This window comes from Anabrus simplex, chromosome 2 (genome assembly GCF_040414725.1).
Source record: "Anabrus simplex isolate iqAnaSimp1 chromosome 2, ASM4041472v1, whole genome shotgun sequence".
NCBI lineage: Eukaryota > Metazoa > Arthropoda > Insecta > Orthoptera > Tettigoniidae > Anabrus > Anabrus simplex.
In genome coordinates, this window is record NC_090266.1 from 96383643 (window position 1) to 96397267 (window position 13625).

Consider the following 13625-nt stretch of genomic DNA (forward strand, 5'->3'; position numbering starts at 1 on the left):
ATTAAGGAAATAACAGGGGGTCGTAACAAGAAACTCATGCAAGGAGAGCACTGAATTAAGGAATTATTGGGGACTTGTTATAAGAAACTCCTGTAACGAGAGCACTGAATTAAGGAAGTAATAGGGACTTGTTATAAGAAACTTCCGTAATGAGAGCACTGAATTAAGGAAGTAATAGGGGATTGTTAAAAGAAACTCCTGTAATGAGGGCAGCGAATCAAGGAAATAGTAGGGAATCGTTACAAGAAACTCCTGTAACAACAGCACTGAATTAAGGAAATAACAGGGGATTGTTACAAGAAACTCATGTAACGAGAGCACTGAATTAAGGAAGTAATAGAGGGTTGTTATAAGAAACACCTGTAATCAGAGCATTTAATTAAGAAAGTAATAGGGATTGCTAAAGGAACTCCCATAATGAATGCACTGCATTAAGGAAGTAACAGGAGCTTTTACAAGAAACTCCTTGAAAGAATGCACTGGATGAATGAAGTAATAGGGAATAATTACAAGAAAACTCTGTAACGAGAGCACTGGATTAAGGAAGCAATAGGGGTTTGCTAAAGACACTACTGTAATGAATGCTCTGGATTAAGGAAGTAATAGGAGCTTATTACAAGAAACTTCTTGAAAGAAAACACTGGATTAACGAATATTAACGAAGTTTATAGGGGCTTATTACAGGAAACTCCTACAATGAGTTCACTGGATAAAGGAGGTAACTGGGATGTATTAAAGGAAATTTTGTAATGAGAACACTGGATTAAGGGCGTAATAGGAACGTATTACAAGAAACACCAATAATGAGCGCATCTGACGAAGAAAGAAATATGAGTTTGTTACAAGAGACCCCTTGATTCAGAAATCAGACTTGTGTCGGAAATTACACACACCTAAAATCGACCGCTAGAAACAGCTTTAATGAATGAAGACAACTCAACGGCCCTTAACGAGTGCTCATGTACAGTACACTATGTTGGAATGATTCCCGAGCGAATAGTCACTTGATTAACTGATATATATATACATACATAACGAAATCTGCGTTCACTTGTCAAAAACTAGTACGAAAAGTCTTCAAAAAGTTCACATCTTAGAAATTCGTAACGTCGCATGTTCCACAAGTATACAAACGTATTTTTCAGTTTCAAATCAATCAACACTGATCTGTATTTAGGGTTGTCGCTCAGGTGGTAGATTCCCTATCGATTGCTTACCTGGTCTTTTCTTAAATGATTTCAAAAATTTTGGAACTCCATCCATATGGTATAGCTCCTTCATGCAAACATTAATCCAATAAGTATTTCAGACATGGCACCCATTGCCTAGCATATCCACAACTCTTACCAACTACAGCTGCGTTTCTAGTTTTTAATCTTTGTACCTTTTTTGTAAATATCTTTGTTATCATAGGTACATTTCAATTATCGCTAGTACTGGTCACTTCCTCTACCTGGACATTATCTTCATGTCCAACTATCTTTACATAATGTCCAAGGGCGCCCATGCCCGGGAGCTAGGGGGGGGGCACCCCCTAGCTCTCAGGGAAAAGAAAAATATAATGTAGTCAGGTGTTTTTCTTTCAAGAAAACGATTTAAAAGTATTACGTAGAAGTAGGTGTACCGCCTCCCACCAACAGGCAGGTGATACCGTGGGTGTCATTCGTCTTTCAAAATATTAAAAATATTACATACCTCAGGGTCTATCCCCCCACTACAAACTGTCATATGGGCGCCCATGTTACTGCCGACTGAATAATTCTACCTTCTGTAAGTCCTCACACACACACTCCCGAATGTCTTTCCTGGAACCTGTTTCTGCCTTGAAGTACCCGTATATCCATTTCTCACTAAAATTCATATAACTGCCAGTTATGCTTACCATCATGTTATCCTTAACCGACTTCTTCACTAGACTCAATTTCCTAATATAGGTAAGTTCCTTTAATTTCTTTCTAACCTGCACCCCCTCCTCTCTTATAATATAGTGGGTCTTTACCATCCCTTACCATGCCTTTTTCGCACTCCTCAACAATTGCTTTAAACCCATCACATAGACTGTTTGCATTTTTATTTACCATTTTCCACTATCGAAACCTATTTTACGATTTTGACACGGGAAGTATTTAGAATTCACTATTTAGTTTCACAAACTACATTAAAGCAGGAATACAAACAAGGATAGTGACAAGAATAAAATGTGGAGTATATAGAACTGAAAGAACAGAAGTTGCAAATAATCTAGCACTAGCAGAATTTTATCACAAAGTGCAGGCGTGAAAGGTCTAAAATATAATGTCGGACGTAATACTATAAACTTCCCATTAAACATTAAATTTTCCAGGCGTGTAGGCCGTGGTCCGTAGGGTTCCTAATCAGTCCACTACTCAGTTTCGGGGAGAACAGACCCTTGAAAATGTCAGGTGCATTTTCCGGCGAAACACTGGGAACTAGAAATTCAATTGGACCACAGCGTATAACTCCGAAAAAAAATCGTTTACCTCGTGACGCAACTGTTCAAACCTAAGCTGTATGGGTGCTTCGGATGCTACTTTCGTTGTTTTGTCAATAAAACAAGGCAGTATGTCTAGTGTATCCATCATTCCATTCACATATAAGACATTTAACACACACAAAACATTTATTATTCGAATAAACTTACCGTTTCCTGAGTGAGGTTCCTCCGCGGCTTTTCCTCACTCACTCCAGGAGAATGTTGTGTTGGTACTTTAAAATATGTTCCAGCCGCATCTTGGGTCGTTCCTTGAGGCTTAGTTTGATTGTTAGTCTGTAAGTAATAGTTAAAAAAAACGAAAACACAAGACGTGTTAGTGATGGCATTCAGCAAAAACACACTCTCTTGGTTACGCATGAAAACATTACACTAATCTGGGAAGGAGTGACAATAACCAGACCCACCGCCTAGAACAATGCAATATCATGAATGAAAAGATTGAGATATTCGTCCTCAAGTTTCTGCCATAATTATTGTTATAAGAGACAGCTCGAGTATTCTGTTTCGGATTACTAATAAGTATATGCACACTTGTTCGAAGAGTTACAGTAACTGGGGATTTTAATGTGAGACTTGAACATTATTAACTCTAGTCCATCGACATGAAATGAGAGGTTCAGATGAAAACGGTCTTCATTAACAGGCCACTGCATACCTTAAGAGCAATGAAAACCTTGATGGATGTATATCAAGTCAGGGGCAAATAAATAAATAAATAAATAAATAAATAAATAAATAAATAAATAAATAAATAAATAAATAAATAAAGTGATCGCAATGTTCTCGCCCATTTCAATGTCGTCGAAATATTGATGCAGACAGATACAGGCAACAAATTACTACCTATTCGACGATGGTAATTAACGATTAAATCTCTTGGCTTCTGTTTGGGCCACTCGTTCATGTGATGCAGTAAAATGGTCACCAGTTTGTATATTCACATTAAGCAAGAATTAGCATAATTCACCACAGTAGTTTGGATGAAATGTGCGGAGACTGCAAATCAGTGCGGAAACAACACAAATTCAGAAAGAGAAGGGAACATCCCGATAGTTGTTTATGAACTTCGGTCCAGATCAAATCATGAATGTCAAATAAAACTATATTGCGGAACCCCGATTGAAATCATTACAGGATCAGATAATGCTTCATCTACTCTAATTCTCCGAATTCTATTTTCTAAAATTTGAGTCACCCATTTTATCACTCCTTTGTCTAGTCCAATAGCTGTCATTTTCGTCAGTAGTGTCACATTATTAAATGTCTCGGATAGGGTCACTAGCAATACAGTCCACTTGATCTAATGAATCTAAAATATCTGCCATATCTTTCTGGAATCCTACCAGATGAGCCTGATTAAAATAATATTTCATAAACCGAACTACCTTTTATCAAACCAGTCAGTAATTCCTCAATCCTGTCTGATATAATCTGAAAGAAAATGGTTTCCCAAATTAGATGCAACACTCTGTAATTATCCGATTTATGTTTATCACCCTTTCCTTTGTACATGAAGACACTATAGCAATTCTCAATTCATTTCATTTGGCATAGGTCCTTCATGCAAACAGTAATCAGATGAGTACTTCAGAAATGGTACTATATCCCGACCCATAGCCTTCAGTATATCTCCAGAAATCTTATCTATTTCAGCTGCATTTCTAGTTTTCAACTTCTGTATCTTCTTGTAAATATTTTTATTATCATAGGTAAATTTCAGTAATTCGCTCGTACTAAAGTCTACGTGTCATTTGGGCAATAATTATATTTATTCATCTGTACATTAAGATAGCTCGACATAAGAAAATATCCAGGTAGAGGAGGTGATTAATACTAGTGAAGTGGACCGCTAGGACTCTCCTTGAACTAACAAGGCGGCTATATTTAGGCAGATATATCACCCATACATCACCCTTTACTTCTTGTATATTTACGTATTACAAGCAAATAAACCATTACAGAAACCAACGAAAGTCCCATTTTCATTCGGACAACCCTTATATTTCTGCCGTTTTTAAATCCTCACATAAACACTCCCCTGTGTCATTAATGGTTCCTCTAATGTGCTACCTTAAACCTGTTTCTGCCCGAAGTACCTAAGAGTTTACACACCCTTCCGTTTTTCACTAAAATTCCTATGACTGCCTATTATGGTTGTGATCTTGTTATCCTTAGCTAACGTTATTGTTAAATTAACGTTCCTGGTAAGTTCCTTCGTTCTGTCTTTACTTTCACAACCATTCCTAACTATTTCCCCCTAACCTGCATCTCCTCCTTAAACTCACGATTTCTCTGTTATAACGTAAGGGGGTCCTTACCACTATTACAGGTACATACTTGTTTTCACACTCTCTTAACAATTGCTTTAACCTATTCCATAGCCTGTTTATATTTTTTTTACCCTTTTTCCACTGATCATAATTCCTTTAAAAACCTCTGTCAAGCCTTTCTTAGCAACCATATACTACTGCTTAATAGTTCTACTTTTACAACCTTTTTTCCTACCGCCATTGTTTTTAACAGCTTCATGATGGCTTGTACCATACAGAACTTCAATTTATCTATAGAGCTCACCTGATTTTATCAGCGCCAACTGATAGTGAATTGATTTTTTTGAAACTTTTCCTATGCGCACAGACTCCCTTCACAAACAAATGGCAAGATACGATTAAGTAAAATATTTTAATCTGGAGCCAGTTTTGCAACCCTGCAATGTTTCATACTTAATTCTTAATGTATATACTGCAATTTACCCATGTAACTTTTTAATATTGAAGCGCTCAGTCACTGAACTTTCTAACTTTGGAAGTGTCACTTTGCAACATGCACTTACGCTATGATTTGTACGGAGTAAAGTAACATATCACATTAATCACTCAGCTGATGATGGTCATCTATCTCCCAACTGGCTGAACAATAAGAGGAAAGCTCTTTCCGCCCTCCATGTTGTGAAAAGGTAAACTAAACTATTCAAAAGCAGTCTACTGACAACCGAGATAGCATACCATCTTTACATCGTCATGAAGTGTTCATGAGAATACAATACTTAAAGTGAAGTGAAATTAGGAATCACGTAGGATAATGTTAATGAGAGCTGTTTTAACAAGCAAAGTAATGTATTTGTCAGTCCATGAATGATATGATTGTAAATAGTTGTATTATGGATTTTTAAAGGCATTACCAATAAGTTAAAGCAAAAAAAGTGGGAACTAAATTGGGAAAACATTCCTGTGACCGTCTTGGCGATGTGATGCTTTTGAGGTTATATATTAACTAAGGAAGAGCAGCAAAATGTTTGATAAAAATGGGTGTGCTGAAAATGAGAGATTACGTATTTTTAAAAGTTTCATTTCAATAAGCCCCATTTTGCAGATATTGCATGTTACAAGGCATGAAAACAAGTGTTCAAAATTGTGCTTATGTATGCGCAGGCTTCTCTGCATCAAAGTTGCGAGTCGTCTCATGTATTCCTGAATCATTTATTACCTTCTCCAGTATCTCAACGTTCAGTTTTCTTCGAGTTCGAGAATTGTTCACCAAGTTTATTTTATAACCCCAGGTATAAGAATGCTTAAATATTTTTATAATAGGATAACGAGTCCAAACCGAAGTAAATAATGACGATGCACCTGATGTACTAATATGTTCTGGTGCTGATGAAGTGGAAAATCTTCAGCAAACTGGTCTGGAATAGCATTCTGTATTTACGGAGAAAAAGTCTCTCCAGGAAACATCCTTTTGCACAATGTGTGGTCCAAATACACGGTCTGTGACTAGGTCTGCCCAGACATTCAATGAGAGACATTGCTGATGCACCTCATGAATTGCATACGAATCTTGTCGGACCAAACACAATGAGTTTTATTTAGAACACAGCAATTTTGTATCTATTGGAAGAATAACTCTCTGCTGACGAGATAATTCTTGCAATCGTGACAAAGTTTTCATGGTACAAAAGTGGAAATTCGATAAACAGTACATGGAGTGCTGATAAGGGGTATAGTCCAAATCCTTGTGAATTTTATGTTAACAAGTATTTACATCATTGCTACAAACCATAGTATAATTTCACTACACGTAATGGAAGTTGAACCTTAAAAGTGAAGGAATGACGATAACTACGAAGTGTTGAATACCAAAATGATGTTTAGTTAATGAGTTTCCGTTCATCACTCTTTCAAACATAAACTTACTAAAATATAATTTCTTAAATCAAATCCTGATTCAATAATGTTGTTTTGCTTTCTGGCGTTCTTTAATTCAAAACATTTTGAGGAAGATGATCTTTTTTTGTAAGTTCTGAATGCCATGCAAGATAAAATGAATAAAGGCTACTCCTAGAAATAAAGAAAATGAAGAAGAAATAGTTCTCCCTATTACGGGTGATATGCAACATGAATAGGGAAACAAGTTAAACAGTCACTTTATAAGTACGGAGCTAGATAAGAAGGATACATTAAGAACCAAATAACTGTTCTTTGACCTCCCAATTACTGCTGATACATATATTCGTTTGGTAAATGTGTGTTATCAGTATGCAAAAATGGGCAATGCATCCCCAGGGAAGATTCATTTTAACATACAGTTATCATGCTACTCTTTCTTTTACTTGAAGTAACATAATCAATTTCGTCTATTTTGTGAAAAGAAGAGCAGCACCAACAACTACAAGGATGAGGAAGAAACATGATGCCCTGAATGCACCCAAATTATAAGTTTCAGTTTGTGGTTTGTTTGTTTCTCATTTCCGCACTTTAGTAATTTTTACTCGATGGAGAAATTTCGTTAGGGTCATAGCAGCATATCGCTTTTTTTGGGTAATAAAATCTTATTTATATCATGATGTAATAATACAATAATAATGACATGTAACAAAATGAATTTATAAGAACTACCACGTACACCGATGGAAAGTCATCTTTTCAAGGAATGATCAAGAAACTCTGCATAAGACTGTAAAGCATCATCAAGTTCTGCCATGACGCTTTATACAAAAGGTCTGGTGAACTGAAGAACATTCAAATACTTAAATTAAATCAATGCATGTACACTTATTGAGAGTTTGGTGGCTTCTGTGGTTTGAAATATAATATGCTGTGATAGTAAGTAACAAACACTCGAGAAGGCGATAAAGCACAATTGCTGAAAACAAAGTAACTACCCCCAAAGACGCATGAGCAGTTGAAGTCAAGCATGAAATATGTTCATTATATAAAACTTTAATGACGTATATATAGTCGCAGTATGATGAAAAATTTGACATTACAATGAAAACCGTAAGGAGAGAAAACCAACTTTAAATACGTTTAGAAAAAATATTAACTGTATTGGACAAAACGAAGTTCTAGGCGGAAAATGAGGTTCTTATCTCTAACATTAGTTATTTTTCTAGTATTGGGTATAATAGAGAGGTTTTAAGCAATTCAATAGATTACAGTATTCTCTGTTGTTCCAATGATTAGATTATAAGTTACTGAAATGATCAGCGAGGAATCATTCACATGATTAGCAGCCAAATAGTAAAAGGAAGATTACACTGGTAAGGAATCAATCGAATGATTGGCAAGCCAAGCGTTAATAGGAAACAGTCATCGAATGCCATCGTCAGACAAGAGCAGTAATGCTAGTTAAATATTTCACGTCAGTAATTTTCTGAAGTAACTTTCTGAATTGAAACATATTTTAGTCTAACCGTCTTTTACACAGTATACACGGTCGATTTTCTCTCACCGGGCGAGTTGGCCATGCGGTTAGGGCCGCGCAGCTGTGAGCTTGCATCCGGGAGAGGCAGCCCTGAAGATGATTTTCCGTGGTTTCCCATTTTCACACCAGGCAAATGCTGGGGCTGTACCTTAATTAAGCCCACGGCCGCTTCCTTCTCATTCTTAGGCCTTTCCTACCCCATCGTCACCACAAGACCTATCTGTGTTGGAGCGACGTAAATTGTAAAAACTTTTATCTCAGGCATACTTTCCTGCATTTTCATATTTTATTCATCTGAAAGAAAAAAAATTCTCTTTTCCAGTGACGCGAATTCTTGCTCACCTGTCACACAACTCACACTCTATCGCAACTCTATATAAGATCAATGCTTCGAGTCACGAACACGGCACTGGGTGGACGTTACCTGATAGTGGTTTCCAATAACCTACATCAAAGAAATTAAATAGGTTATAGCTTATGTTAGTTCCAAGACACCCCTCTCAACGTCTCCTACCAAATTTCTATAACTATAGAAGTCTATCATTCACTGAGTGGAGTGGCCGTGCGTGTTAAGGCGCTACGGCTATGGAGCCAAGGTGTGCATTCGGGAGACGCGTGGGTTCGTATGTCCTGAAAATGGTTTTCTGTGGTATCCCATTTTCACTTCCACTGCCGGGAAAGTTCCTTCAACTTCCTTACCCAATTTCATTCACCATTATTCATCTTCATTAGCTCCTCGTCCGGCTCCATGGCTAAATGGTTAGCGTGCTGGCCTTTAGTCTAGATGGACCTCGGTTCGATTCCCGGCCGGGTTGGAGATTTTAATATTAAATGGTTAATTCCCTTGGCTCGGGGACAGGGTGCTTTTGCTGTCCCCAACATCCACCACAATAACACGCAGTTACCTACACATGGCAGATGCCGCCCACTCTCATCGTACGGTCTGCCATATAAGGGCTGCACCCGGTTAGAAATAGTCACACGAAATTATTATTATTATTATTATTATTATTATTATTATTATTATTATTATTAGCTCCTCATCTGAGGTTGGCGTCCGGAAGGGCATTCGGCCGAAAGAACATGCTATATAAAATCTCACCTAATCTCCGACCCCATATCAGGAAACGGAACTTGAGCGGTAGACATGCACAAGAGTCTATCAATCATTTAACGAGACGTCACTCCAGCAGTATTCACATAGAATTTATGTTAAAAAATACAGCGTTTGAAGCGTTATAGTAAATATCTATTATACATTTTCTTCTTTTCAGCACCTTCATGAGGGTAATTGCATTTGAAGATGTTCAAAACGTTCACGTAACTCAGAGCTGAGTCTGTCAGCGTCTCCGGTCTCTTGTCACAACTTTTTCCTTTCTCCTCTCCCGTGTGAGCTCTCCTATTCAAATCTTCTACGGTCCCATATTTATCGTTCATCACTTCTCTAGCCTTTGATTTCTCATCGACGTAAAGCTTTTACTTTCATACTTTAAAGTGGCGAGGTAATATATTTTATTTTCAATTTAACTAGGCATACGGTCTTTATCTTAAGCAGATTATACCTAAGTATCGGTAAATAAATCCTTTTCAAGTTTATATGATAATCATGCTGTCCTGTAAATATTAGAAATATTAATAGACAAGAGCAGTAATGCGAGTGAATTTTTTTACAAAATGAGATTCATTCTCAGCACAAGGTATCGATTTACGGTGACTATTCAGAAATGCATTAGATTGATTCGATTATTCAACTCACTCGATTATACCCAACACAATTTCTTTCTTATTTGCCAGATTTCTGAAAATCTTTTTCCTTGGATCCCATCGAATGGTTAATAGCGACTTACGGTCTACATTCGATAATATTTCATATCCGAAACTTTCCAAGATAACGAGTGAAACATCATGAGACGTGACGTCTATTTATTAATTAATATTAATAGATAAGACTTGGGACGTCTTCGTGAAATGTTTCTTCCATCAACACTGAACAACGTCTAAAACACACACTGAACAACGTCTAAAACAGAGAGGACTGCACATTTCACAACATCGAGAAAACTACGACATTGACACAACAGAAAAACATTGACAGACAAGTAAGCAAAGAAACAGCAGGATGAACAAATAACATCGGAGAGGTACATACATGTTTTATTTTCTGATCTCATTAAAACATATTCACTTGAAACGGTTACATTTAAATTAGCTCAAAAATGACATAAGATTTACGATGATTCAAGATAATTCTCGTACTGTAAACGTCTGCTTTCATAACCAACAAATATGATCATACTGAAAGTTACAGAAGTTATATACAACATGTCTCCTGTGTTCCATTCCTTAGTAAATTGAAACGTGTTCTTGAGTGAAGAACGGATCAATAAAAACAATTTTAGAAATTAAAATTACAACACTTCCAAGGACAAGATGAAATAAACGCTCAAATGTTATGGTATATGGTTGAACGACCGTACTTGTTGCTTAGTGTATCGTTTGGAACACACATAAGTCACCATGGAGCCACTATAGACAGAGTAACCGCTGGTGCAAGGCGAGGCATAGAGAGGAAGACATAGTGAATATACTTTTGGGATATCCAAGTCCGCGTAGTCCCAGCATATTGACATGTCCATTTGCTGTACTACAGATGGTTTTGGGTCTGCGAACATAGAATATATAATTAAATTGGCAAAAGATCCACGAAGCATGCAGACGAAGCGCGAACTGCAATATGATCAGCCAGGAACTGTTACATGCGGCTAGGCGTAAGTCTAAGTACCTTCGTCTCAAGAGAAACATCATACTATCCACGAAAGGAATCAGAATTGAATGGTGCACAATACTACAACGCCAAGTGTGAGACTAGCACAGCGATGCAAGACTCATCTGAAACCGCGGTCCCACCAGGCACAGACGTGACCATTATTTTGTCGTAGTGGACATAATCACGATTCGTCGGAAAGGACGATATGACACCGTTCGTCCCTGTACGCGCGAGATGATGCAAGGTACAATTGCAGCCACAGGTATCAACGGCGTGGAGTAAAAACTGTTCGAAGTAATATAAACCTTGAAATAATACCCTGATGCAGCTGAAGACGTCAACCCATACGTACTGAGATTTGCTCCTGTGTAGCACGTCAGAATAATTGAGGAAATGTGTGTTATCTGGCTGTGTGAAACGTAACATCACTGCACACAAAACTGTTGTGGTGTAACGGGTTCGCTGAGGTTGTTCATGTCGATGAACTGGTCCGTTCTGGATACTACGGTTTGGTTTTCGCATCATTTGAGGCCGTATTCCGTCCAATGCGAGCACCAAGGTCTGCAGTCTCGATACGTCACAAATCTCTCGCCATCAGAACCGGCGAACTTTTGGTATGACTGCTGTATTTCTTGCAGACGTACTTACGCAGTCTTTGGACACTAATGGTGAGCAAACACCCACCCACTATGTAACAGTGTTTCTCTCTATTCCCCTCATATTTCTTCACGGGTATGTTATTGGCCAACGTGATGTACAGATGTACTGCCCTGGTAATCATGTCATTGTTGTTCCATGCGCTAAAAATTCTGCACATTTCAAGTCGATCGGTTATGTCCTTTTTGGCGGTACAGTTTTTACGATCAGCGTTCTACATTATTTAACTAAAATGATGGGATATTGCTAAGGATAAGAGGAATGCTCATCGTTCTGTCTCAACTATTTTATGTTATAGTCCTTGTTGCTTTAATACGCGGTATGGGAGACTGGTGAACACCACCAAGTACTTCTTTTATTTATATCGTGTCAGAAGCATACATAAGTTTAAAATTAAAGATAAGGAAAAACATAATATAAATACTCCAATGGCGAAGAGCCACATTAAACTATGTGAGCCCAAAACCTTGCAACATCAAGTGCATTTGGCTTCGCTTTAACCAGGTCCTCTGTTGTGCAGCTGAATGGGCATGAACTGCATTGCAGCAAATGGGCTGTGGTCTGCTCTTCTCCACATACACACAAGGTACTGTCCACTTCGAAACCCCATTTCTTCTGGTTTACCCTGCACCGCGTAACACCAGAGCGCAGTCTGTTCAGTGCTCTCCAATTCACCCAATCTGTGACATGGCCAGGAGGGAGTTCCTCTTTTGGGGCCATCCATTGACTGATCCTCGTACATTGACTCCTGACGCGCCATTCTTGAATTCTTGCTTGCTGCGCTATTCCTGCAAGTGTTTCTGTTACTCTCAAGAAGCTTTTCGTAGACTTAAGCCGCTGGCGTGGTGGCTCATATCCAAACAAAGGGTGGGCTTCCGATGTCAACACCTTTCTCTTTTCTTTCTACCAAGTACTTGATATACATGAAATATTATTGACTGTACTGATGTGGTGTCTGTACTGGTGTAATCAATGGGACTGAGGAGAAATCAACCGTAATCTCTATGTTGCGTACCATTATGGTGTTCTCCAGGAACTGAAGTGGATCGTCACGTAAAAGCCATTCTAGCCAGTGGCGTGCGGTGAGCACGTTCGTTACACCAGCTGCGAAAATATTAATTAATCGCAGTCCCACCATATTACCACTTCCAAATTCATGGTACCATCATAATAGAAGCTACAGAAGATTTGAAACAATGTTTTACCCGGCGATGATTCGTAATCGTACAGTCATGGTTTTCGCAGAAATATACTGGAACTTTTTGTTTTGAACTTGTAATCCTAACCGAAACCGATTGAGCAAAAGTTAGGAGACATTTTACCTTAGTCGAAGTTTTACAGTTTCACTCGCTTAGTGCATGTACGTACATCAGCGACAGAGGTAAGGTAAGGGTGTATTCTGCCCGAAGGCAGGTCCGAACCTCCATAGAGGTGTGCCTGAGCCGGAGTTTACGTACGGTAGGGTGGCCAGTTCCTTCCCGCTACTCCATTCCCTTACCCCCACCAACAGCACGTGGCAACCCATCCACTTCTTGACCACGCCCAATGTTGCTTAACTTCGGAGATCTCACGGGATCCGGTGTTTCAACACGACTACGGCCGTTTCGGCGACAGACGTGGGAAAGTATTCCTCATGACGAGTAACAGCAAAAACGTGACTTGTAATCCAAGAAGAACACTACATGCATTCACAATCACTACCACCATTACAGACAAGGCAAACCCACGCGTCCACAGCAACGAAATACAAAATTCTTGTACTTCGCGCTTGGCTCTCTGCTCTTGCTGGGCAACCTAAATATTTTTCATGTGTATCGAAAATCATCCTCTACATGTACCATCAATGAATAGATCCCAATAATTCTATAAATGTCGAAATACAAAATGAAAAATACTTTTATTGCAACTGATTTCATAAAATGGTTCTACTTTTATTAGCAAGATGATGTGAAATTGACTATGCTGTTAATATACTGTTCTTTT

The 13625-nt window shown here is 38.3% G+C and overlaps 1 protein-coding gene across 1 annotated transcript in view; it reads right to left on the bottom strand.

Moving 5' to 3' along the window:
• Positions 1 to 13625, bottom strand: part of LOC136863454 (serine-rich adhesin for platelets) — a 253575-nt gene that overhangs the window by 182344 nt on the left and 57606 nt on the right. The window lies entirely within an intron of this gene.